This window comes from Arachis hypogaea, chromosome 14 (assembly GCF_003086295.3).
Source record: "Arachis hypogaea cultivar Tifrunner chromosome 14, arahy.Tifrunner.gnm2.J5K5, whole genome shotgun sequence".
Classification (NCBI taxonomy): domain Eukaryota; kingdom Viridiplantae; phylum Streptophyta; class Magnoliopsida; order Fabales; family Fabaceae; genus Arachis; species Arachis hypogaea.
Window position 1 is genome coordinate 18,088,257 of NC_092049.1, and position 27,563 is coordinate 18,115,819.

Below are 27,563 nucleotides of genomic sequence, written 5' to 3' on the forward strand. Positions count from 1 at the left end.
ATATTTTAGAGATATTTAATTATAACTACTTATTTTAAATCACAATATAAAAAGTAGTACAAAAATTTAAAAATAAATACTTATAATAACAAGAATAAAATATGCTTTTTTTTTTCTTTTTTTTTTCCAAAGATAGATGTATTTTATTCATTGATTGAAGCAAAATACAATGGGATCCATGTTAGGACATATAGCAAAAGAAAGAAGAAATTTCCAAAGTTCACTAAATCATGAATACAACATCAAATGATGAATGAAAGAGAAAATAGATTAGAAAAAGGAAAGTGAATGCAAAACTAGGGATTGAAAGACAACTCATTCACAAGCTTCAAGCATGACTCCACCGTTGCTTCTGGAGGGATCAATTCTTGTTCAAAGATCATGCTGTTCCTGGATTTTCAAATTTCCCAGCACAACGTTGCTAACAACATCAACTGCGACGACCCACCATGTCGAGCTCTGAAGTGCGCAGATCTCTCTGACCAGACTGACCAAAAAGAAGGTGAGTTGTTGTTGACAAAATCTATGGTGATGGGGATTTTATTCCATCTTCTTTTACTTTCTCACATAAGAATAGACAATGATTGATCGATTCTGCATCTTGTTGGCAGCGGTGACATAATGGGGAAATGGAAGGGAGGCGCTGGGTGAGTAGACTAAGGACAGGGAGCTTCTCGTGCATGCTTCTCCAGAGAAAAATCTTCAATTTTGGAGGAAGAGAGAGCCTCCACAATTGACACTAGATTTCTTTACGTTGGAGAATTTTCGGACAAAACTCTATTGGAGAGTGCTTGAAATGATATGCCACTTGGTAGCCAGAGTTTGCCCATATTTTCTGCTTCGAGTTGCATTCCATTGAAGTCTGTCTTCACTTTCTAAGATTGTGATTGATAGAATTTGTTGACTAATTTCAGGTAAGAAGAGTTGATTAATTAGATTCTGATTCCAACTTCTATTGGGTAGCATTAAATCTTTTACCCACATAATGTTATGTCTCTGAATTTCTGTGACAACTGAAGGAGGAATTAAGAATGGATGATTAGGAGGGAGCCAAGGGTCAGTGAGAATTTGGATGTTGTTGTCATTGCCAACCCGCCGAATAAGTTGCTTTTCCAGAACTCAGCAACTTTCTAGAACACTCCGCCATCCCCAAGAAGGTGAGTTACCCGTCTCTGCCTTCATGATGGAACTGTATCTATAGTATTTTCCTTTGTAGACTCTGGCTATAAGAGAATCTGATTAGGTAGCTAGTTTCCAGCATTGTTTAGCAACCAATGCCAGATTTTGGGCTCGTAGGTCTTTAAATCCGAGACCACCTTCTTTTTTAGGCCTTGACATAAGATCCCAACTCACCCAAGCCATTTTTCTTTCTGAAATTTTTTGACTCCACAAAAATTGAAATAAAATACCATGAATTTCTCTGATTAGGGAGTCAGGGAGTTTAAAGCAAGACAAAGAGTAAATAGGAATCACCTCTCCCACTGCTTTTATCAAAACGTGTCTGCCAGCTGAAGAAATGAGTCTCCTTTTCCATCCTTGAACCCTCTTCCTTACTTTCTCTTTAATGGAACTGAAGGTTACTTTCTTAGAACATTGGATAACTGAGGGAAGTCCCAAGTATTTATCTTGGGCTCCTATGTGATTAATATTCAGTCTATCCGCCAAGTTCAATCGAACCTCCCTAGGAGTCTTATTGCTGAAAAACAAAGATGATTTATCCAAGTTCACTTTTTGGCCACTCACATTCTCATAATTCAAAAGCAGCTCCATAATTCTGTCACAACTATCCTTATTCACCTTACAAAATAGAATTGAGTCATCTGCAAAGAAAAGGTGATTCATTGCTGGGCATTTTCAATTAATTTGAATACCTGAGAGGATACCGTTTTGCTCTGCCTTGTTCAAAAGGTAGGAAAAACTTTTCGCACAAAAAAGAAAAAGATAGGGAGATAGAGGGTCACTTTGATGGATACCTCTATTTGGCTTGAAAAAGCCATAGGGTTGTCCTTCAACAACGACAGAGTAAGAAACAGTTGTTACCACCTCTTGTATCCAGCCAATCCATCTTGAATCAAAACCAAGCTTCTCTAGCATAAACCATAGGAATTTCCACTCAATTCTATCATATACTTTGCTCATATCCAGTTTCAAAGCCATCTCATTCATCAAACCCCTCTTCTTAGTCTTCAAGTAGTGCATGCATTCATGAGGTATAAGAATATTGTCAGAGATTAACCGACCTTTCACAAAAGCGCTCTGAGTTGGACAAATCAGACAATTCATGAAACACTGGAGCCGATGAACTAATACTTTAGAAATAAATTTGTAGACAAATAAAGAAAGACTTATAGGTCTAACCTGGGCCATTACCTTTGCATCTGGGATCTTAGGAATTAGGCAAATGTGAGTGTGGTTGAAACTTTTTAACATTCTACCACTAACAAAGAAACTCCAGATTGCTTTAAAAACATCTTCCGCTACAATATTCCAATAGAATTGAAAGAATTTAGAAGTGAATCCGTCATCACCTGGGGCACTCCGGGATGGACACTGAAAATTGTTCTCTTAGTTTCCTCCATTGAGATTAGATGCAACAATTTATTATTCATGGCAGGGGTGACTTTAGCACCAAAATATTCAAATAGAGGGGATGGATCAACTTTGTTAGTTGAAGTAAACATTTTCTTAAAATATTCTTCGGCAACCGTAGCAATCTCTCCATGAGTGGTGGCATAGCTTCTATATTCTTTTTCAATCTTCATATTTTATTTCTCCGAATCTGAGATTGGTAGGATTGATGGAAGAATTTAGTATTTTTGTCACCCTCCTTCAACCATTTTATCTTTGATTTGTCTTTCCAATAGCTCTCTTCTCTGGAATACGCCATTTCAAGTTCCTTTTCCAGCTCATTCAGTTGGTCTCCGGCATTAATTCCTGCTTCTCTGAGGGCCTCAATCCTATTAAGAAGGTTCTCAATCTCCTTTTTAGAATTGGATTTAGATGACTGTTGCCAAAATACTAATTGATGATGACACATCTTCATTTTTTGTGCAAGAATAAACACTGTTGAACCCTCAAACCTGGAACTCCAAGCAGCAGCAATGACATTCCTTATTTTCTCCACTCCACACTAACGATCTTGGAATTTGAATCTTCTCTTAGACTTCTCCATTTGAGGATTAGTATCTAAGAGGAGTGGCGCGTGATCAGACCCATTTTCCATCAATCTAATCATTAAAGCAGCAGGGTAGATATTTAACCAGCCCCCTGAAGCAAGCATTCTATCCAATCTCTCGGCAATATGCTCCGAACCCCTTCTTTTATTTGACCATGTGAATGGTCTCTCTACCATACCCAAGTCCATTAATCCATTTTCATCAATGAAATTAGAAAAATCAGATATAACAGCCCAGGATTTAAGATCTCTTCCCATCTTCTTTTGTTGACTCATAATGGCATTAAAGTCTCCGAAAACAATGATATTTTCAGGTAGTTGTTGAATAACTGTTGAGATCTCTTCGAATTGGGTTAGCCTTTTATGATTCAAACAGATTAAGTGAACACCCACCAATCCTCATGAAGAGTTATTAGATGTGTCACTTATCTTTACAGTCGTATAGTAATTTTCAGTAGCAATTACTTTGAGATCTAGGTCTTCTTTTCAGGCCAGAACTGTTCCTCCCGCTGTCCCAATTGGATTATTAATCTTCCAATTCACAAATCTGCAGCTTCTTAATTTTCTTTTTACTATGCGAGAATGATTTTTAATTTCATAGATGAACACAATCTCGGAGGGAGTGGAATTGACATATCCCTTTAAGATTCTGGACTGTTAGGGATCTCCCCAAACTCCGACAGTTCCAGCTTAGTGGCTTCATGAGGCTTTGGGTGCCATTTGACGGCTGGCACCCTCCACCTCATTTTCAATTAATCGCTCTTCCTCTAAACACGGTTTCTTTCCAACTTCCTTCATTCTCCTTTCCACTATTGCTTCTCTTATTGCCAACATAAGTCTTGATAATATTGTCTCTTGTTCTAGCTATCTGCTTCAGTTTTACTTTCTTATTTTTGCATTCTGTTCTATTTTCAAAAGTAGCCACATATTCCTCAGTATTCATTTGAATAGATAACTCTCTAAGAATATTTAGCGAATCAACACCTGAATTAGTGTTAGCAGTCTCCACTTCTGCATCTTTATCTTCCTGCACGTTAGAACTATTTGCCATTAATTGCTTGGGAATTGGTTGCTGCTTCTTGTCTTCCATACTCAGACTTGAAAAGCTCTCTAGAAGCCACATTGGGGCTGGTTTCTTCCTTGGTTGTGCAAGAGAATCACCATCAGCTCTAATTATTCTTGAATCATCATATTTTCGCCTTTCAACTCTCCTTCCAACCTAGTCTTCCTTGACCCAGTCCCCTATACTCTCCTGTTTAATCTGATTTTTAGATGAATCTTCCAAGAATGATTGACAATTTCTTGTCTCATGTCCAATGGACACAGTAATTGCAAAACACACCAATACGTTCATACCTCAACCCATCTTTAGAGGTTGTTGATTCGGTCCCATCAATTTCATGCTGTCTCTTAGCTTTTTATCACCCTCCAATTCCACCTTGGCTTTGATAATCCGAGATTATTTGTCTTTGACCTCGAAAAAATTAATGTCAGAGATGGGGCCTAATTTACTCCCTAATTTACATTCAACCTCCAGGATTTTGAATTGTTCTGGCAAATCCCAGAATTGAACCCAAATAGGGATTGTAGAGATCATTCTTTTTCGTGAATCCTCACTCTCCTCCCAATGCTTAACGTGTAGGATATAATTCTTAAAGAGCCATGCTGAGTCTCTTTCAATTCTCAACATATCTATTTTTAAAAAAAAAAATTAAAATTGATTATTACCTTTGCTCACCACTCTAAATCCTTCAGGCCTACCCCAAATAGCATGCATTGCACTTTCTATTGTTCCAGTAGAAAATGGTCTTTCCGACAAAATTCTTCTCGAAGGACTCTTCGTACATGCTTGTACTCCTTTCGAGATGTCTTCTTCATCAAGGATGACAATCTCTTCCTCCTCGTTCTCCTTCTCATGTCTAGGGCGCTTAGGATTAGATCTGAAATTATCCATTCTGTTTGCTGATAAGAATTCTGGTAGTAATGACCGTGTTTGGATTTGTTTGTGATGTGTTATGTGAAAATCTTAAAGGGCACTAAAATCCTAATAGAACACTAAGAACCCTAATGAACACATAAGAATAAAATATGCTTTACTTAAGAACTTATAAAAATTTTATATTCTTTAATTTTAAAAATATACTTCATTTATTATTTTTTATTTGTTATTTTGGCTAAATGCATTCTTGCTAAGAAACATAAATAAAAAAATCACTAAAAATAGCATTTATTTAATAATGAAGAAATATAATAGTTGAGTATTCTAAATAGATATCTATTGATTATTAAGAATATATTTGATAATTCACTGAAAAATACTGCACAGACAAAATGAAAGTGAGAGATATATTATAAAACAAAAGACCAAAAAATTTAAGCGATAGATAATTAAATAGAAACAAATGGAGCATAGAAAAATACATGTTATTATAATGTTAAAACTAGATACCCTGGCAAGGAATCTAAATTATGATGACCGAGGTGTTGCTGGCTGAGTAGGAATTGGAGAAGAAAACTATTCTTCAAATTCAGGGGGCAAAAGAGAAGAGGAATGTACCTCCGAATGGTGGAACAAGCTAAGGTGTAAGGTGTTGTTTAATGGTTTACTGTCAAATTCTTTCCCCAAAAGTAGACACAATTCTGATGAAATATTAATGTTAATAAGAACACTAAAATATTTATTAATAAATAAAAGGCTTATTATTTTATAATCGCATTTCTCAAGAAAATTAATAAGTACTTAGAATTAGAATGTTGTGTTGTGGCGTGGTGTGTGAGAGTGAGAGAGAGAGAGTAGTGCGGTGGAAAGACAGATTTGGGTAGAGAGGCCTGGCCTGGCGTGCGAAAGGAAGCACGACTTGTTCCTACTCTCATCCTCATAGCCTCCCTTGCTCTTTCATTTTGTCTTTATTATCTCACTTTTTTTTTTAATTAAATAAAACATGGTCTAGAAATCAAATTAGTCTTTAAAAAATAATTTATTTTTTAAATTTTTTTTAAAATTGTATCAGTTAAATTAATTCTTAAAAAATTATAAATTATTAATATTTTATATTATTAATGGTTAACAGAAAATATTAATTAAATAATAAAAAGATAAAATTAATTAATTTATAATTTTTTTAAAAATTAATTTAATTAATAAAATTTTTCAGAGATGAATTTAAAAAATAATCCATTTTTCAAGAACTATATACAACATAAATTCTAGATATATAATGTAGTGTTTAGATAAATACAACAAATTTGCCAAATAAAAAAATTAGTTAAAATTAATCAATACAATTTTTATCGTTAACTTTTTAATCAATTAATGTTTAGTCAAATTTTATTTGCTAATTTATCCTAAATCTCTCCTTTTTGTCTTTTAAATTCTAAGATTACGTTTGTTTACGAACATAAAACAGTGAAGTAGAAATAGTAAAATACAAAGATATAAAATTATGTTTAGTAAATAAGACATAAATAAAAATATTATATCTAAAAAAAGTAAATTATTATATTGTATCTATTCTGATAAAAAAGATATAAAACACAAATAAGAGACACAATTTATTTTTATTTTTTATTAATTTTTTATAATTATATTTTTTATTATTATATATTTTTTAAATTTTTTAAATAAAAAAATAAAAATAAATTATACTTTTATAATTTATTATAATTTATTACCAAACAAAATATAAAAATATCAATTTTTATATTTCTATCTTTTATATTTTATTTTTAATATCTTATTTTATCCTATTTTCACCGTCAAAGGTAGGGGTGTGCATGAGCCGGGTGAAATCGGGTTTGATGTGACCCAGACCTGACTCGAAATATATACCGGGCCTATTTGTTAGACCCGAACCCGACCTTAGACCCGATGAAACCTATACACTTTCGGGCTATGATTATACCGAGTAAAAACTGGGTGAAAACCGGGCCGTTAACATTATATTACCTTGATACCTTCTTGTAACTTAGCATGTAAAAATATCAAAATTTCCAAGACTCCAATCATTATTTGACATGGTAAAATTCACTTAGAAAAATATAATAGGAACCAACTCTTCTCTAAAATTAAAGCATAACCATAATCAATACTAATATTGCCTAATAACACAAAATATTTAAATCAATACAAATAATACAAGATTATGCATTAGTCTAAAGTCTTATGCATTTTAAATATAAAATATTAACTTATAGTCTTATATATAATGATTAATAACACAAAATATTAAGATTTACAACACTTAAATTTCACATAATAATAGTCATCATCCATCACTAATAACACAAAATATTAATTATGTATGATGACTGGGCCACCGGGCCGATTTCGGGTGACCCGAGCTATGGCCCGGACCCAAACCGAAATAATGATCGGGTCTATTTTTGAGACCCATACCCGACCCTAGACCCGATGAAGTCACACCAAATTAGCCCCTAAAGTGTTCGAGACCGGGCCAGATCTTCGAACCGGACCGGACCATGCACACCCTAGTCAAAGGCATTCTAATGTATCTTCCTCCTCTCTGTTTCACGGTCGTAACTCGTATGGCTGGCTTCCTCGTTCTATATATGTACATTTTTATTTTATTCATTTTTAATTTGATAAAACAAAGGTAATAACCTTTAATTTAAAGTAAATTGCCATTCGAATCTTATTATCATGCATTGACAAGCTATTTTTTTAAGAAATAGAAAACACTGTGTTATTTATTATTATGAGTAGACAAAATATTTTTTTAACATAGAGACAAAAAATTTGAGAGTAAAAATTTTATGATAAAATTTTATAAATATATAAATTTGTATTTTAAAATAATAAAAATTTTATAAATATAAATTTGATTCTCAAATTTCTAATTTTAAAAAAGTAAAAAAATCACAAACACAAATCGAATCTTCAAATTTCTGATTTATAAAAAGAATAAAAAAATATAACCACAAATTTAACTCTCAAATGTTTGGTACCTAAATTCGACTCTCAGATCTCTTCTAATTGTCTTTTACAATTCTATGATACACCTTTCATCTTAGCAAAACACGCCTTTTTCTTTATTATTAAAAATAAAAAGCAGCATTAGGATCCATATATTTATTTTCTTTCTTCTAATGTATGTTATTGATTTTATTATTGTTGTTATTGGTAACGGGGGATGGTTTCGGTGAGAGATAGAAGTAGAGATAGAGGAAAGGGTTGAGAGAAAGCAACAGGTGAATGGATGGAGGCATTTGAAGTTACAGGTGATAATACTAATCAATATTCATGATGGCTTTTAGAGTTAGAGTTTGATTTGGCTCATTTTTTATATATATGAAAAAGTGGGAGTTGTTTTTGTTGGAAATGGACTTATCTGGTGTAATCGCATGTAGGTGGAACCTGCAGAGGAGTAGGTCAGCATGTAGGTGGTGTGTTGACACTATAAGAAAAATACTCATTCAGGTACACTTGAAAAGTGTAGTCAAAAGTAAAAAAAAAAATGATGTCTTAGACTACAGCTACGTTTTCTAGGCTATAGCTACGGTTTTCGGGGTAATTTTTATTCGGCCGTTGTTTATTCTCAAAGGCTACGCTTTTGGCATTTGGAAATATGGTGCGTTTTTCAAGTGATGTTGTCCAAAACCAAATGTTACGCTTTTCAGCTTCCATTTTTACTAGAATAGGCTACGCTTTTCAACACTACTACATCACCTGTAAAGCGTAGCCACATTATATACCATAGCTACCGTTTATAAGTGTAGCCTTAGGTCCCTTATATTTTTTTTTTTTTTGTATACCATAGCTACTATATATAAGTGTAGCCTTAAGTACCTTATTATCTTTATTATATATATATATAATATTCTACTAATTATTAATACAACATAATATTTAATAATATAATTACATATATGATAATTCTGCATTTTTAATTAAATGAGTTAAATATTATAAAAAAATAAACACATAATTATACTAAATAATTTTTTTAATAATAAAAATGATCTCTAACCAAAATATATTTATAATTAATGATCCAAAAATACTAGAATGAAGTTAACTTTGAATATTCATACATTTCACACTAAATTAAGCATAGCCATATCAAAATAAGCATGAGACCACTTAGAATTTACTAGTAATACTCTACGAAAAACTAAAATATTATATCCTACATAAGTATCTTCTAATAAAAGTCGTTAGTCAATCATACATGTATCCATTTCCAACACTACTCTATCTTAGCCAATAAACTACAATGATAAATAGCTTAATCTTCATTATCATCCTCAATATTATCCTGCATAGTTATATAGAACAGTAATTAAAAAAATATTTATAATGGCATTTACAATTATAAAAATTAAAAAATTAAACTCAAAACTATCAATGATTGATATTATTAATTCTTTCTGTATTGTGTACAAGTTTTGCAAATACATAGTAGTGTTTCACAAATTCAAATTTAGGATTCAAAGATCAAAAAGCATAAACTATAAACCATACGATAAAAACATAGTTGAAACAGTCACATAATGTAGTCATGTTGGGTATTACCATATATTGTGCACATATTGTTCTTTGTTCTCTCTTAAATATTCACGAGAAAAAGAAGAGAGTGCTCAACAGATATTTTATCACATAAAGATACGTATAAAATATATTACCCAACTACACCCAGGTTTGTATGTTACAACTAAAAAAAGAAAACAAAACAAAACAGCATAACAAAACAAAACAGCATAAATTCTCACCAAAAGTGTTACTGGTAAAGAGCATATTTACAGATTACTGAAGTTCCACCCACCTGGCTAAAACCATCGAGGGATCCTTCTTGTTTAGATGGACATCCCCTAATCTTATGTTAGACTGCAGAATCTTACTCAACAAAACAGTATGAGCATGCTCCGATACCTACAAACACAATTGCCTAAGTCCAAGTCAATAAGGTGAATGTAGAATAAAAAAGATAGTCAAGTATTCACAAAACAATGAAAGGACTAAAAAGGAGTAGTTATACTTTGAATGCCAGCAATTTACAAGCTTCGTCCCATTAAATGAGATTAGCTAAATTGAAAGGGTAAGTGTGTTCTTGTGATAAACCAAGAAAGAAACTGGATTTGCATTTCATCCTTATATCCTCCCTTCACATTCCCTTTACATCCTGCTGGCTTGCATTCCTAAGAATGGCCCGCATGAGTCATGATAGAATTTTCTAACAAAAATCCTTCATTTTCCAAGCTATATATATCTGCTAATAATTTCATAAGTACATTTTTCCTACATTTATATCCCACAACAATTTCAAATTCAGAATACTTTCCTAAACCTATACCTTGCATTGACAAACTTTGGAAATATTCTACACTTCACAGTAGAAGCAAGAACATGGAGTACAAACAAAGAAGATAGAGAAATAGTACAACTCATTAACAGTCTTTATTTATCATTCACTTACCATATCACCTCCTTTAGTGGGAGGGCGGAATTTGATTGGTGGAACAAAAATATTCTCAAGAAAGAACATTGAGTGACCTGCTTTCTTTCCATATCCCTGACCTTGAATATCATTAATATAAGAACAGAGTCGAACCTCATTTTTTCACAAAAGTTCTAACGTCATTTTAACCTCATGAGCTAACACACGACACGTAACAAGCTCCTGGCCAATACACAGAGAGCGTGTTGGACACGCATCACGTGTTGATTCGACGTGATTTCAAAACATGAGCTATGTGTTGAGTGTTCTGTCTATAAAAGCAAAATCTGTTACCATTTTGCTTCATTCACTACAAGAAAAACGTTAAGTATCGTCGAATTTAGTGTCGCAGCGTACCGGTGGATTCAGCGATGGTTTTGTAGTGAGATTCATCGTACCAAAGAGTTACCATCGGAAAAGGTTATCTGACGGTAAAGTCGCTGGTAAATATTTGGCAGGAACACTAGACAAATAGGCACCAATCGTAGCGTCGGAATTACCATTAGATTATTCCAACGGTAGGCACGATTAACGAAATGTTGTGTTTTAGTTACCCGCACCATGTTACGGCAGATGAAGCCGTCGGTAAATTCGATGCTAATGGTGCCCTAAATTCGAACCGCAAATCTTCTTTCTCTTCATTTCAAATTTGTTCTCTCTCTCTCTCTCTCTCTCTATATATATATATATATATATATATATATATATATATATATATATATATATATATATATATATATATAATTTTATTTAGTAATTAGTTTAATTAGATTAATTTCTGTTTTAGTTTATTTTAGGCAGTTAGGGGGTTTCATTGAATTTGTTTCTCACGCAGTTTAATTTCTGCTTAATTAATCTTAATTTCATTTCATTAGTTGATTTTTAATAATTAGTTTAGTTAGATTGATTTCTGTTTTAGTTGATATTAGGTGGTTAGGAGTTGGGTATTTTGTTATTGTATGTTCTAATATAAATGTGGAGATACATTTTAAATTTTATGATTTCAAAAAGAAAAAAATTAAAGAATATAGCAATGGTAACCTCATCATAGGTTGAGTGTTCTGTTATTATATGTTTTTATGCATACAATATTAAAAAATTTATAACATTTTTTAGGTGCTTTTTTTCTATTTATATGATTTCTTTTTTACTTATTTGGTTTGCTTGTTTCTTATATTTTGTTATTCTTTTTTATTTAAATAATTATTTTATTTGTATGCTTGATGTACAAAAAATAAGGAATAAAAATCTGGTTCAAAATGGATTTGACTCAAGAGAAAAATATGTGTCCCTATGATTAATATGTATCATGTAAGACTTGAAATTTTTGAAAAATCTTATTATGAACCAATTTCAAATCATATATTTAATTATAGTTTTAATTTTAGAAATTATTTTTATTGAAGATGGTTCAAAAGCAGTTTTGATTAATTGAAAATAATTAAGGTTTTTATCTAAATTCTATCATTTTTGAATTTTTTATATTTAAATTATAAAGTTAGTAGTTGTGAAATAAAAAATATTTTATATAATTTGATTTAAATAATTTATATCTTTCTGATTTAATACTTTATATTTTAGGGATAAAAAGAATTAATTATATTACTATATATTTTTAATTAGAATAATTGAGTGAAAATCAACTAATATTTTTATACAACAAATAACATTTTAAAATAATTTTTAAAGATTTGATTGGATTTCAAATTACTAACCTATGTCCTAATTTAATTAAAATAAATCCAAATTAATCCTAAAATTATCCCCAAAAAGCCTAATCCTAACCCAATTACATTCAAACACACTCCCTTCACCAAAATAAAAACCCTAGCCGCCACCTTCTTCTTCCCATCAGCAAATACACACAAACACTACACAGCAACAATTTCAGAAAAAAAAGAAAAAGAAATAGAAAGGAAAGGAAGAAGAGGGATCCACGGAGAAGAAGGGAAGAGGGGAAGGGGGAGCTCGCCGGCCAGCCGCGCCAGCTCCTCGCCGCCGTGCTGCATCACCCTCTGTGGGGAGTCACCGCCGCTGCGTATAGAGAAGGGAAAAGATCCGAGAAGAAGAGAGAGCACTGACTGGAGAGGAAGACCGCGTAGCTCGCCACCGCCTTGCCACGGCCGCCGTCATGTCGCAAGCAGAGAGAAAGAGAAGAGATTCGAGAGGAGAGGAAAAGAAGCTGTGCCGCCTCCTCGTGCTAGTCACCGCTGCTGTCGGTGATGAAGCCCGTCGCCGCCATCCGTGCTCCTGTTGCCGTCAGAATCGTACGCCGCCGCTGGAAGGACCTTCATCGTTGTTGTTAACGCGAACGAGAGAAAAGGAAGACCGAGGAAGGAAGGGGTTGTTCCCTTCGTTGCTGAGCCACAACCGCCGCCGTCGAAGCTCTTGTTGCCGTCGTCACTGTCGGGCCACCACCGGAGGAGGTCTGTGCTGCTGGAGCACAATGGAAGCCGCTTGGGGTTGGCTGTCACTCCTCCTGATTCTGTTTGAATCATGTCACAGCATCTCTGGATGCCGGGAACGGCATCATGGTCGCTGGGACCACCGCTTGAGTCGCTGCTTTTCAGTTCAGTGTTTCTCCTTAGTTGCGGTAAGCATTTTCATTCCTGAAATCCCTTTGGTCACTGTTTTGTTATCTTAGCTGAGGTTTTGCGGCATTAATTGGTATAAGATTGAGTTTCAATTATTATATATATTGTGATTAGAGTTGCTGTGGTTGTTGTGGAAGTGGGTTGGAATTGAGGTTATGGCTGCGGAGCTTACAGACTGAGAAGAAGGGGTTTTGACGCACTGTATAGCTTTCAAGTTTCGATGAATTAAGGTAGGAGTTTTTATTAAAGTTTATTTTATAGTACAGGATTGTTATAAATAGATATTGATGTGAAAAATATATTTTTGTGATTATGTTTGTCTTGTGGTTGTTTGCTGGATTGAATTACTGATTGCCTAACTGGTGTGTGGTTTTTGATAAGAAATTGGTTTGTAAGGTTGAGTTGATTATTATGAAAAGTGGTTTTTCTTGGTTACGGAATTAATTTGATAATGAAGTTAATTTGATAATGTAAATGCATTGGCTTTGGAAATGATTTGAGATATGAAAATGAATTGATTTTGAAAGTGGTTTAGTTTTGAAATAGTTTGATTTTATAAATGATTTAATATTAGAGATGGTTTGATTTTGAAAAAGATTTATTATTAGAATTGGTCCAATCTGAAAATAATTTAATATTAGAACTGGTTGAATTTCGGAAAATAATTAAGATTTGGAAATGATTGAGAAAGGTTTGAGGAATATTTGGATGGGACCCGAAAAGGGTGGCAGAGTTCCAGTTTTAAAGGAGATGCTGCTGAAATTTTTATAAAAATTAAAAAGCTTCATTTGAAGTAATTATTTAAAAAAAGATTTGATTTTAAAGAACCTATGTTTTAAGTTTGATTTATTTAGAAAAAAAAGAATTATGTTTTGAATTGGGATTGTTGATGAACGGAATGGAAGGATGAATAATTTTGAATCTTTTAGAAGATACTTTTAATTTGGTGTGGTTTTTGAAATATTTTGGGAAGATATTGTGGATGGTGACTGTGTTTTAAAAAAAAAGGGGGAATTTACGTTTGAGAAAAAGTGGTTTGTGAGCTTGAAATTATTTGAGAAATGAGAATTTTAAAGTTAAGACTGAGATGGATAGATTTTAGATTCCAAGTAAAGAGATTTGAGAAAAAGTGACTTATGGCTTGAATGATAATTGATTTGATATGAATTGTTAATGAAGTGCGGAAATGATGATGAATAAATGAATATGTGGCTTTTTCACTTCTTTGATCTGAGATACGAGTTTTCCTGGGTGTTCCGAGGGTTACCTGAAACTGAAGGTCGATCTCGGATGAGATCTGTTGTGGTGGCCGGAGTTGTCGTGTCCGACTTGTTGGAGGTGGTGGTGCTGCCAATCCTTGATCACTGGAGGGTGGTGGTACCTGCAAGAGACTCCGATGCTTAAGTTAGCATGGGCTTTAAGCAGGTTTATTTTAGAATCAGAGTATGAGTTATACCTGGGTGCTCCAGTGTATTTATAGTAGTGTAGGCTGACCTTTCTAAATAAGATAAGTTAGTTATCTTATCCTATCTTTAAGTGAGGTCATCTTATCTCTTAGGTGAACCGACCTTATCTTTTTAGGCTCTGGCTACCTTTAGATTGGGCTATGTCCATCCGTTTGGGCCTGCTTGGGCCTCTCATGGCAGTTTGGCCGACCTCTTTTGAGAAGAGGTCGGGGCGACCCATCTGAAGAGGTTGGTCGCTTTGTCTTCAATCAGCCCAGGTCGGATAACTCGACGCAGGGTATGAACAGTGCCCCTGCTTGAGCTCGATCTTTTACTTTTTAGGGTCGTGTCTTCAGCCTTCGATCCTTTTGGAGAAGTCGAAATCGAGCATCTTGCCTTTATATCGATTTCTGTGTAACTCCTACTGGACTCCTTTGAATGCGGAGCATTTTTTCTTTTTTCCCTTGTTAATCACCACGCGCGTTGCACTTCCTTGGGAACGTGCGAGGGTTAAATGCTCATTAACTCCTCTTTTGCCGTTTCTTTTTTTCCCTCTTTCTCACTTCATTTTGAATTTTAAAGCCTCATCTTTCAGTTTTTCTTCTTCTTTCTTTTCGCCTTTGCTTTGCTACAGTGCTTTGTTCCTATGGACCCTCTATTTTTTGCGTCCTTCGTGCTTCCTCCTTTCCTTACTTCGGAAGTGATTGTTGGTGTCTCTTCGTCGCTGTTTCTTCCGGATCCTTTCCTCACGTTTGCTCCTTCGTCCTCTACAGGTGGGTGTTTTCTTTCCCTTTCATGTTTAGTCACCTCCTTGTATGTCTTCACTGTTGCATGTGATTTTTACTGGTTTTGTCTCTGAGAATTCTTATCCTTTCACAAAAAGATTGTGTCTTTGTTTTCGATTGATGCTATGATTCCCTCTTTTTGCTTCTGTTTGGACAAATGCGTTCTTTTTGGTTAAAAAGGCTATAGCTCTGATGATGAACTATTGTTGGTAGGAAAGGCTGACTTTGATGTTTTTTGTTGATGATGATAACTTTCATGTTGTGGAGTGTTGATTTGTGTTTTTCTTATTTGCGAGATGTTTAGGGCATAGACCGTCGATTTCCTTTTTTTCTGGTTCTTGCCTTGTTGCTTCCTCCAAAGGGTGCCCCTTGTTCTTGCCTTGTTGGGGTTTTCCTTTTACTGCCGTGTCTGACTCTTGACGTTCATATGTTATTGTCCGAATTGTTTCTATATTTGTCCGAGTTGTCTGGTAGTAACCTAATTTTTCTTTTTCATATTGTAAGAATATTTGACCCATGTCTTCTCACAAAAACATTGTCGAGATGTCTACTAAAATCCCGGACGGCATGTTTGACTGGCTGGACTCCATTGTTTTGATGTGTGTTACAGTTGCTGACTCTGAGTATTGTGTGCGACTTAGGAGGCACCATAGGATTTGTAGTGATAGGGATCAAGAGAAAAACTATAAGTTAGTGCCATCTGACCCTGAGGAGAGGGTTAGCTTTCCCTCTTTAACTCAAGGAGAACGTCCCTTTTTCTACTCTTACGACTACTTTTTTAGTCAATTGAATATTACCATTCCTTTTACCCCTTTTGAGACCGAGTTGATAGGGTCTTGTAATGTAGCTCCTTCTCAGCTCCATCCGAACTCATGGGGCTTCATAAAAATCTTCCAATTGCTGTGCCAAGAACTGGATATCCAACCTACCCAAACTCTCTTCCTTTACCTTTTTGTGTTGACGAAGCCTAGGGTAGCGAAGAAGAAAGCCTCCTGGGTTTCTTTCCGAGCTACTCAAGGAAAGAAAGTTTTTTCCATGTATGACAAGTCTTTTAGGGACTTTAAAAACTACTATTTCAAGGTCCGAGCTGTTGAGGGAGCTCGGCCCTTCTTTTTGGATGAAAATGACGAGCCTACCTTCCCTCTGTGCTGGGAGAAGAATGTAGTGGTAGCTAGGTACTCCTGGGAAAGCCTGGATGAGGTTGAGCAGGCTTTTGTAAATGTGTTGGAGGAAAATTGGGGAGAGCCTCCCCATCTTGATACGAAAAAATTTCTAGGAGATCCTTCCCTTCTTAAGGCTGAATTGGGTAGTTGTTGACGTTCTTTTAGCTTTTCTGTATTTGTTTGCCGATCTATACCTCTCTTACTTGGGACTTAATTTTGCTGTTTTTCTTTTTCAAAAATGGTAAAGTCTGTAGATTCCATGAAGGCCTATCGTCGGGCTAAGAAAGCGACAGCTGCGTCCAACATCTCGGCCAAGACTGCGGAGGGAGAGTCTTCTCAGGTTCCTCCAAGGAAACCAACATCGAGTGCTTCTGGGCCGAGGAAGGTTATTCCAACCCCTCAGGTCAAAATTATTCCTTCTGACCCAGTTCGACCATCTAGTGGTCCTGCCTCTTCTCCTTCTGCTGGCCCTCCTCCTAAAAAACAAAAAACTGTTGAACCTTATGACTTGGATGCCCCAGATTTTGATGCTGTGGGATTTGTTGATAATTAGATTTCCCCCTTTGTTCAACTTCCAATGGATGATGTGTCCATCCTACATTACCTGAATTTTATTACCAATAACAGTATCCGGATGACCCATATGGGAGCGACTTTGTTTCGTACTGTCCAGGGTTCCCCAGTTCATGCAACTAAGGCTTTCCTAGAGGATGCCAAGTCGGAGTTTGACAGGGTTAAGGGTTTGAAGGACGAACTGGACGCCAGGGTGATTAAGCTGGAATTGGACTTGGAGAAGGAGAAGTCACGGGCTATCAGGGCAGAGGAAGCTACAAATTTGGCGGAGGAGACGGCTAAAAAGCACAAGGAGAGTTATACCTGTACTTATGCCGAGGTGTTGGATCTGAGTGGGAGGCTTGATTCTGCCTATGCGGATTATGCCGATCTGCAGGGTCATCTTGTAGATACTGTGACAGGCACGTATGATAACCTGAAGGCACAGGTCCAAGTTCTTGCTCATGAACTTGACCTGACTCTCTTCAGCCTGGACAATGTGGTGGAAGAGGGCAAGATAGTGCCTGCTCCAGATGATGAAGATGATGGGCCTCCTTCTGCACTGCCAGCCAAAGCCTCTGCAGCCACGACTTCTTCAAATCCTTCTGCTGAGGTCGACCATTCCCAACTTGATCCTGACTGCCAAATTCTCAATCGTGAGAATGGGACTGTGGACGCCACTCCTATGAATATCGTTCCTCCTTCAGCCACTAATGCTACTACTGGAAAAACTTTGAACCCCTTATGATTTCTTTGGTTTGTTTGTATAGCCCGAGTTGTGGGCTTTTGGAACTCTATTTTTTGTAATTTGTCTATGGTTTGGCTCCCTTGACTTTTAGTTGTTTTTATGCAACTTATTAGGTAGAAAAACAAAATACTTTGAACTCTTAAGGCCCTCTTTTGGGTCGCCTTCTGAGTCTTTTAAAGATGGCTGCATTTCTTTTGATATGTTGATCGTTCTTTTTTGCGACCTTAGCAAATTTTGTAGATCTTTATAGAATGTTGGCACTCTGCTGTCTGACCTCTTTTTTATTAGATCTTGTTTTACTTGTCTTCTGGTTGGGCAAGATGACCCTTGGGGCTAATTTGTCCAGCAACTTTTTAGTGTTCTTGTAGAATCCTTTTTAGTTAGGCTGAACAATTTTGATAGCCTTGTCGTGGAGTTGTGGTTTTTTGGGCAAAGCTGTGTCCCTTTTAGCGCACGCTTTTTGTTGGACCGACTTTTCTTGTCGATCCTTCCTATGTTATTTTTAGTAATCCATTTTTAGTCAGACCTCGTCAGGCCACTTTTCATGGATTACTTTTTATAACTTTTTGCGTTGGTCGTTTTGGTCCGACTTCTTCTTTGTCGGTCCTTCTTAAGTTATTTTTAGTAGTCCATTTTTAGTCAGACATCGTCAGGCCACTTTTCATGGATTACTTTTTATAACTTTTTGCATTGGTCATTTTGTCCGACCTCTTTGTAAGTTATTTTTAGCAGTCCATTTTTAGTCAGACCTCGTCAGGTCGCTTTTTATGGATTACTTTTTATAACTTCTTGCATTGATCTGTTCTAATCGCTTTCACTTTGCCGACCTTGTCGTGATCGAGCGGTAAATTTGGTTTTCACATTGTCAACCTTGTCGTGATCGGGCGGTGAATTTGGTTTTCACCTTGCCGTGATCGGGCGGTGAATTTGGTTTTTACCTTGCCGACTTTGTCGTGATCGGGCAGTGAATTTTTGCGCTCGGATCAATGCGTCTTGGTAGGAAACTTTTTAGGGAATCTGAAAAACTTTATTCAAGTAGAAAATAGACATATAGACAAGAATATATACATATGAGTGCTTACTCTTCTAAATCGGGCAATTTTGTAGATCTTGGTTTGGCGCCTCATTAAAAAACCTTCTCATGAAAAAGAGTGCACCTTGACCTAAGATCTTTATTACTTTTTAACTATAATACCTTCTTCGGTTACAGGCATGCCATGACCTTGGTAGCTCTCGTCCCTCGAGGTCGGACACCTTGTAGTAGCCTTTTCCCAGTACCTCTACAACTCGGTAAGGTCATTTTCAGTTAGCTGCTAGCTTCCCCTCTCCTAATCGACCTACTCCGATGTCATTTCGGATTAGGATGAGATCGATGTTGGCGAAGCTTCGCTGGATTACCCTCTAATTATACCTTGAAGTCATTCGACGCTTTAGCGCTTCCTCTCTAATCCGAGATCTTTCTCGGACCTCGGGTAGTAGGTCGAGCTTTTTCCTTTGGTTTTAGGAGTTGGTTTCTTCATTGTAGAGGATTATTCTGGGGGATCCTTCCTCTATCTCTATTGGGATCATTGCCTACATTCCGTAAGCAAGTCGGAAGGGTGATTCTCCTGTGGTGGAGTGCGGAGTTGTCCGATATGCCCATAGGACTTGGGGGAGCTCTTCGGCCCAAGCTCCCTTTGCATCATGTAGTCTCCGTTTTAGCCCAGCTAGTATGACTTTGTTGGCAGCTTCAGCTTGTCCGTTAGCTTGTGGGTGTTCTACGGATGTGAATTGGTGCTTTATTTTCAAGTCAGCAACCAAGTTTTTGAAACCTGTATCAGTGAATTGAGTGCCATTATCTGTGGTGATGGAGTAAGGGACTCCAAATCTTGTAATAATATTCCTGTATAGGAATTTCTGACTTCTTTGAGCAGTGGCATTGGCTAGGGGCTCTGCCTCAATCCATTTTGTGAAATAGTCCACCCCTACAATGAGGAATTTGACTTGTCCCGATCATTGGGGAAAGGGTCCGAGGAGGTCTAGCCCCCATTTTGCAAACGGCCAGGGTGACGTTACACTGATAAGCTCTTCTGGTGGGACGATGTGGAAGTTAGCATGCTTCTGACATGGTGGGCATGTCTTGACGAACTCTATCGCTTCCTTTTGTAAGGTCGGCCAGAAGAACCCAGCTCAGAGTACCTTTTTGAAAAGAGCTCGTGCCCCCAAGTGGTTACCACACCTGCCACTGTGTAATTTTTCCAGGACTTCCCTTGTATTGAAGGTCGGTACATATTTTAGGAGGGGTGTTGAGAACCTTCTTTTGTATAAAATGTCGCCCACCATAGTGTAGTACTGTGCTTCTCGTATTAGACGCTTTGTTTCCTTCTTATCTGTGAGGAGTGTCTCTGTTTTGAGGTATTTGATTATGGGGGTCATCCACCCCTGATCCTGACTTGATATGGTTAGGACCTTTTCTTCCTATAAGATTGATGGGCTTTGCAAAGTTTCCTGGATGAGGCTTCTGTTATTGCCCCCTGGTTTGGTGCTGGCTAGTTTTGAGAGTGCATCAGCTCGAGCATTCTGTTCCTGAGGTATATGTTGGACCTCATATTCCCCGAGTCGTCTAAGCTATTTTCTGGTCTTGTCCAGATATTTTTTCATAGTGGGATCCTTGGCTTGGTAGCTTCTTTTTATTTGTGAGGTAACTACTTGTGAATCGCTGAGGATGGTTAGCTTTTGAACTCCCACCTCCTTAGCCAGTCTTAAACCAGCCAGTAATGCCTCGTATTCAGCTTGATTATTTGAAGCAGAGAATTTGAATTTTAATGAGAGCTCGATTTGGGTTCCCTGACAGCTTTCTATTATCACACCTGCATCACTCCCAGTTTTGTTTGAAGAGCCGTCTATGTAGAGATTCCATTTTGTGGGATTTCCCAGGGTATCAGTGTACTCGGCGATGAAGTCGGCTAGATACTGTGATTTGATGGCTGTCTGAGCTTCATATAGGAGATCGAATCCAGACAACTCGACTGCCCACTGCAGGATTGTTCTAGCTAAGTCTGTCTTTTGTAAGATGCCTTTTATGGGCTGGTTGGTCCGAACCTTGATAGTGTGCGCTTGAAAGTACGGGCGGAGTCGGCGAGAAGTGAGTATGAGTGCGTAGGAAAACTTTTCTATCTTTTGATAGTTTAGTTTGACCCCTTGTAAAGCTTTGCTGATGAAGTAGATGGGTTGTTGCCCACTTTCGTCTTCTCTGACTAGTGCTGAGGGCCTGAGGCTATTGCCCGATTTCCTACTGCGAGGTATAATATGAGTGCTTCTCCTTCCTGTGGTCGGGTAAGAATGGGTGGTTGCCCCAGGAATTTTTTGAAATCTTGAAAAGCTTGCTCACACTCTGCGGTCCATTCAACCCTCTTTTCCTTCCTTAATGTGGCATAAAAGGGGAGGGATCTGCTTGCTGAACCGGCTAGAAATCTAGACAAGGCTGCAAGTCTTTCGTTGAGCTGATGTACTTCTTTGATGCAGGTCAGACTTTTCATGTTAAGTATATCCTGGCATTTATCTGGGTTTGCCTCAATTCCTCTTTGTGTGAACATGAAGTCCAAGAATTTGCCAGCTTCTACCGCAAAGGTGCATTTTGCGGGATTAAGTCACATTCCATGCTTCCTGATAGTGTCGAACACTTTGGTGAGGTCGGGCAACAAGGATTCCTCACTTTGTGTTTTTACCACCATATCGTCTACGTAAACCTCCATTAGTTTCCCAATGTGGTCTGCAAAGACTTTGTTCATCAATCTTTGGTATGTAGCCCCTGCGTTCTTGAGTCCGAAGGGCATAACTATGTAGCAATAATTTACTTTTGGGGTCAAGAATGATGTCTTCTCTTGGTTGGGTTGATACATTGGGATCTGGTTGTATCCTGAGTAAGCGTCCATAAAGGAGAGGTATTGATATCCTGATGAAGCGTCAACTAGTGTGTCGATGTTTGGGAGCTGGTAGGGATCTTTTGGGCAGGCTTTGTTGAGGTCGATGTAATCAGTGCACATCCTCCATTTCCCATTTGACTTTTTGACCAACACCACATTGGCTAGCCATAATGGGTATTTTACCTCCCTTATGAACCCTGCCTCCAACAAGGCCTGTACCTGCTCCTCTACAGCTTGCGACCTTTCCGGGCCGAGCTTCCTACGCTTTTGCTGTACTGGCCGAGACCCTGGGTAGATGGCTAATTTGTGGCACATTAGTCCGGGATCGATACCAGGCATGTCGGCGGCTTTCCATGCAAAGAGGTCGGAGTTGTATTTTAGGAGCTTTATTAGTAGTTCCTTTAAGTCTTCTCTCAGATTTGCTCCTATATTTGTTGTTTTGCTTGGATCGTCTCCAATTTGAACTTCTTGAGTCTCACCTTCTGGCTGAGGGCGGAGTTCTTTGCGAGCTCGGATTCCCCCGAGTTTTATAGTGTGAACTTTCTCCCCAAAAAAGGTTCAGACATTCATTATAACAGTGACGTGTAGTTTTTTGGTCTCCTTTTATAGTGGCGATCCCTTCTGGAGTTGGGAACTTCATGCATAGATGTGGGGTCGAGACCACTGCGGCGAGCTGGTTCAGTGTTGTCCGACCTATTAGGGCGTTGTAAGCAGAGCTCACGTCAACTACAATGTAGTCTATGTTAAGTGTCCTTGACCGGGTTCCCTTTCCAAAGGTTGTGTGTAGTGAGATATACCCGAGTGGTTGGATTGGAGTATCTCCTAGTCCGAACAAGCTATTCGGATATGCTTTGAGCTATTTTTCTTGTAGGCCGAGCTTGTCAAAGGCGGATTTGAACAGGATATCCGCAGAGCTTCCTTGGTCTATTAGCGTTCTGTGGAGATTAGCATTGGCCAATATGATAGTAATCACCATGGGATCATCATGTCCCGAGATAATACTCGTTGCATCTTCTTGTGTAAAGCTAATAGCGGGGAGGTTGAATGACCTCTCTCCTACCCCTACGTGATATACCTCTTTAAGGTGTCTTTTGCGAGATGAGTTAGAGATCCCTTCTCCTGCGAATCCTCCATTTATCATGTGAACATGTCTCTCAGGAGTGTGAGGTGGTCGCTCAACTCGTCCGACCTTTTTGTCCCTTCTTCTTTTCCTTGGTTCTTCCGTTTTGTTGGCTAAGTACCGATCTAGTCGCCCTTCTCTTGCCAATTTTTCTATGACATCTTTTAGGTCGAAGCATTCATTAGTGGGATGACCGTAAATTCGATGGTACTCACAGTACTTTGTCCGACTTCTCCCTCTTTTTTTGCTTTTGATTGGGCGAGGTGGTGGGATCTTCTCAGTGTTGCATATTTCTCGAAAAACATCTACAAGAGACACCCAAAGAGGGGTGTAATTGTGGTATTTTCGGGGCTTCTCCTTGAGTTGATCTTCTTTTTTCCTAGACTCTTTATCCTTGTCCCGAGAGGGGTAGGAGGGTTCAGGTTTTGATGTTTCCCCTAATCGAGAATTCTCTTCCATGTTGATATATTTCTCTGCCCGTTCTTATACCTCGTTCAGGGATGTTGGATTCTTATTCGATATGGAGTGGCTAAAAGGTCCTTCTCTTAGGCCATTGATGAGACCCATGATGGCTGCTTCTGTTGGCAGACTTTGTATGTCCAGACATGCTTTGTTGAATCTTTCCATGTAGCTGCGAAGACTCTCCCGATCTCCTTGCTTGATTCCTAGTAGGCTCGGGGCGTGTTTGGCTTTGTCCTTCTGGATGGAGAATCTGGTAAGGAATTTTTTGGTTAGGTCGTCAAAACTTGTAATGGATCTGGGAGGTAAACTGTCGAACCACTTTATTGTTGTCTTTGTTAGGGTAGTTGGGAAGGATTTGCAACGAACGGCGTCCGAGGCGTCGGTGAGATACATTTTGCTTCGGAAATTACTAAGATGATGGCTTGGATCCGAGGTACCGTCATATGAAGTCATGTCGGGAGCTTTAAAATTTTTTGGAACTTTAGCTTTCATGATTTCTTTGGTGAAGGGATCTTGGTCCTTGTGGGAGTTATCTTCTTGGTTGGAATAAGCAGTTTTGTTTTTGAGATCTGCTTCGAGCTTTAGGAGCTTGTCCTCTAGCTCTCGTCGTCGCCTAGTTTTTCTCCGGAGGTTTCTCTCGACTTCTCGTTGATGCTCGGCCTCTTTTTAGAGTTGTTAGAGGCGATCCTGCTGTTCTCGGAGAGCATCTAAAATTTCGGTATTTGGAGAGTGCGTATCTCCGTTCTGTTGAGGTGTATCTTTTGGTGTGAGGTCCGCATTTTTATGCGGCGTCCTGTTTTCTAGATCAGAATCATAGTCGTTGTCAACGTTGTCTGCCATGATGTTGGGATGACTTCTAGGTCCCCGGCAACAGCGCCAATGTTCTGAGGGTTACCTGAAAATGAAGGTCGATCTCGGATGAGATCTGTTGTGGTGGCCGGAGCTGTCGTGTCTGACTTGTTGGAGGTGGTGGTGCTGCCGATCCTTGATCACCGGAGGGTGGTGGTACTTGCAAGAGACTCCGATGCTTAAGTTAGTATGGACTTTAAGCATGTTTATTGTAGAATCAGAGTATGAGTTATACCTGGGTGCTCCAGTGTATTTATAGTAGTGTGGGCTGACCTTTCTAGATAAGATAAGTTAGTTATATTATCCTATCTTTAAGTGAGGTCATCTTATCTCTTAGGAGAACTGCCCTTATCTTTTTAGGCTCTGGCTGCCTTTAGATTGGGCTGCGTCCCTCCGTTTGGGCCTGCTTGGGCCTCTTATGGCAGTTTGGCTGACCTCTTTTGAGAAGAGGTCGGGGCGACCCATCTGAAGAGGTTGGTCGCTTTGTCTTCAATCAGCCCAGGTCGGATAACTCGACCCAGGGTATGAACACTGGGTAAAGTACCGTGACTTGCCACCACATGTTCCAGGTTGAGACTCGATACTCTGTTGACCATACGACGTCAGGGTGACCGGACACGTATAAATTCCCAGGAATGGTACCCCCATTGAGCGATTTAATATATATATATGAGAAAAATCTATGCGTAGACTCATAGGGATGCGCGTCGGGGGACAGTCTAAAGGTTTAGCAAACCGGACTTGTCGGGTTGGCTTGATAACCAACAGGTGAGACTCATCAGTCATAGGGCTAGCATTCATCATATGCATCTATGTGACATTGTTTGGGTGTGCATATTGTACTTGGTTTGCCTATGTGAATAATTCTGTCTAATTGCTAATTGCTCAACGTGATGTAACTGCTTGATTATGTTTAAACATCCCTACTTGTGTTTGTGACTGAAATTGGTTGAGTTACAGTGAATTGGATGTTGATTGAGCTGTTTGGGCTTGAAGCCATGTTTGGTTTGTGTTGTGGTTTAGTAAAGTATGAAATATCAAGCTGGTTCAGCATAGGCTTAATGAACCCATGCTTGGAACAGGTTGGTCATTCATACTATTAGAAAACTTTTAAGATCTTTTTATTTAAAAAGTGAGTTTCTAATTTTTGGTGGTTAAACCATCGATTTTCAAAGGATTCATAAGACAACGATAATCACTAAGTTTGAAAATGATTTTCTTATTAAATATCTTTTTATGACAATTCTGAAAACTCTGTGGTGAGACCGTGTGGTTAGGTTCTCACCCCCTACAGCTTTATCTTTTCAGGAGACGGATGACGAGGCTTATGAAGAGTTTTATTGCGTTTTGTTTATTCGATGTTATTGTTTTAGTTATTAGTTACTTTTTCCCTTGCCTTTATCTTTACGAGTTTTTATAAGAGGGATAGAGATTTGATTATGTAATGCTTGTAATATATATATATATATATATATATATATATATATATATATATATATATATATATATATATATATATATATATATACTTTGTAAGTATTGATATTTGTATGGATGTATGTTATCTTTTAAAAAGTCTTTTGGGCGGTAATACGATTTAAGTTTTAAATAGGTTCATATTTTAGTATTAAATATTATAAGAGTGGTCGTAATACCCGAGCTATTAGAGTGGCGCAGCCGGAAGCGTGACATTTTGATAGTTAGGATGTTATATATCATATTATAATCTAGCTTCTAATACATATCTATATTAATTGTTGCTCTGCATTCATTATCCAATTTTATATTACTATATTTTTCTTTTTACCCACGTGGGTCACTTATAGTGTATAACAGAAAAAGAAAACAAGAACAAGTAAGCAGAGAAAGAGAGAAAAATATAGTAATATAAAATTGGATAATGAATGCAGAGCAACAATTAATATAGAAAGAAAACAACAATTAATTTTCTTTTTTTCTTTCTTTCTTTTATATTACTATATTTCTTTTTTTTTTTTAATGTCGAATGGGTCATCACGTGGTCGTGATAGAGGGTGGGCTTCCGCCGAATCCCCAGGGCTGCCCAGTCATTGCCCTTTATCCCGGCTACCCCGTTGATCCCTGTGACATTATAGGCGGGTCTATTGGACCAGCAATTTATCATGGTCCTAAACCTGAACTGGGTGCCTCCTACTACTATAGCCCCTGCAGATGCAGCGACGACAGAATCCGCGGGGGTGATTCCTCCAATGCCCCCGAGTAAGATGTCCCTGATGTGGCGGAAATTGGCGAGTTAAGAAATTATTATAAGAAATGCGTTGCAAGTATAGTTCTTAACCAACCAAAAATCCGCTTATCAATTTAGAAGAGTTGTCACAAAATTAGAATTAAAATACTGGGAGTATGAATCCCAGGTCGTCTCCCAATGAGTTGCAGAAAGATGTGCTATTTTATTAATCAGATGTTTTCCAAAAGGGTTTGAGTTTGATAGATAGGAAATTAAATCAGAGAATTTATGTAATTTAAATAAAAACCTTGACCGGGAGTAGATTAGTTGGAAGCCCTATCCTTGATGGAGTTCTTCTAAGATCAATTGATAATTGAAGGTTGCCTGCTCAGTTATCCTTTACCAGATAAAGGAAAGTTAAGCAAGTTGAAAGTCAGTTTCTACTCACAAGTTCTAATCCTCTCCCTTGGGAAGGACTAGTGTCAGTGATTAGAGGGCGACCCAACGCTAAATCCAACTATAATTTTACTCTTGAGCATCCAACTCAAGGTCCTCCTTTCAATCAACTCCCAATCAAGTTATGGAACTACTCGCTCATTATGATTGTAAAATCCACGAAATAAGAAAGGGAAATAAAGAAAGACGTGATAAATAATAATCAAAAGGATCAATTGAAAATAAAAATAGTTCTTGTATTAATAAATTCTAAAAATAATCCAATAGTAACTCTGAAGAAATTAAGGACATGGAAGAGGAAGTGACAAGTAAGGAAACAAACTAGAATGACGAAGTCTTGACGGAGGTAATAACCCTTCTCAATATCCCAATCCAAAAAGCAATAAAAATCAAAATCCTAAGAACTATCAATGTGTGGAGAGAAAACCTAGAGGAGGGGTAAAATCAGATCTAAAACTAAAATTATGCGGAATGAATGTTGTCCTTTGTCTCTACATGTTCTCTGGCTCTAATATGCTTTTCTGGGCCGAAAACTGGGTCAAAACAGAGCCCAAAATTGCCCCCAGCAAATTCTGCAGATTCTGCAGATCGCGCATGTCACGTGATCGCGTCATCCACGCGCTCGCGTCATCCAGCGTTTTGCCTTGCC

At 37.6% G+C, this 27,563-nt stretch overlaps 1 long non-coding RNA gene across 1 annotated transcript; it reads right to left on the minus strand.

Annotated features, from left to right (window-relative positions):
* Window positions 1-9,999: 9,999 nt before the first annotated feature.
* LOC140178829 (uncharacterized) lies at window positions 10,000-10,775 on the minus strand. Its single transcript, XR_011871760.1, has 2 exons — window positions 10,609-10,775; window positions 10,000-10,064 (listed from the first exon to the last, which is right to left on the minus strand). It is a non-coding gene; the product is annotated as an uncharacterized lncRNA (long non-coding RNA).
* Window positions 10,776-27,563: the final 16,788 nt, after the last annotated feature.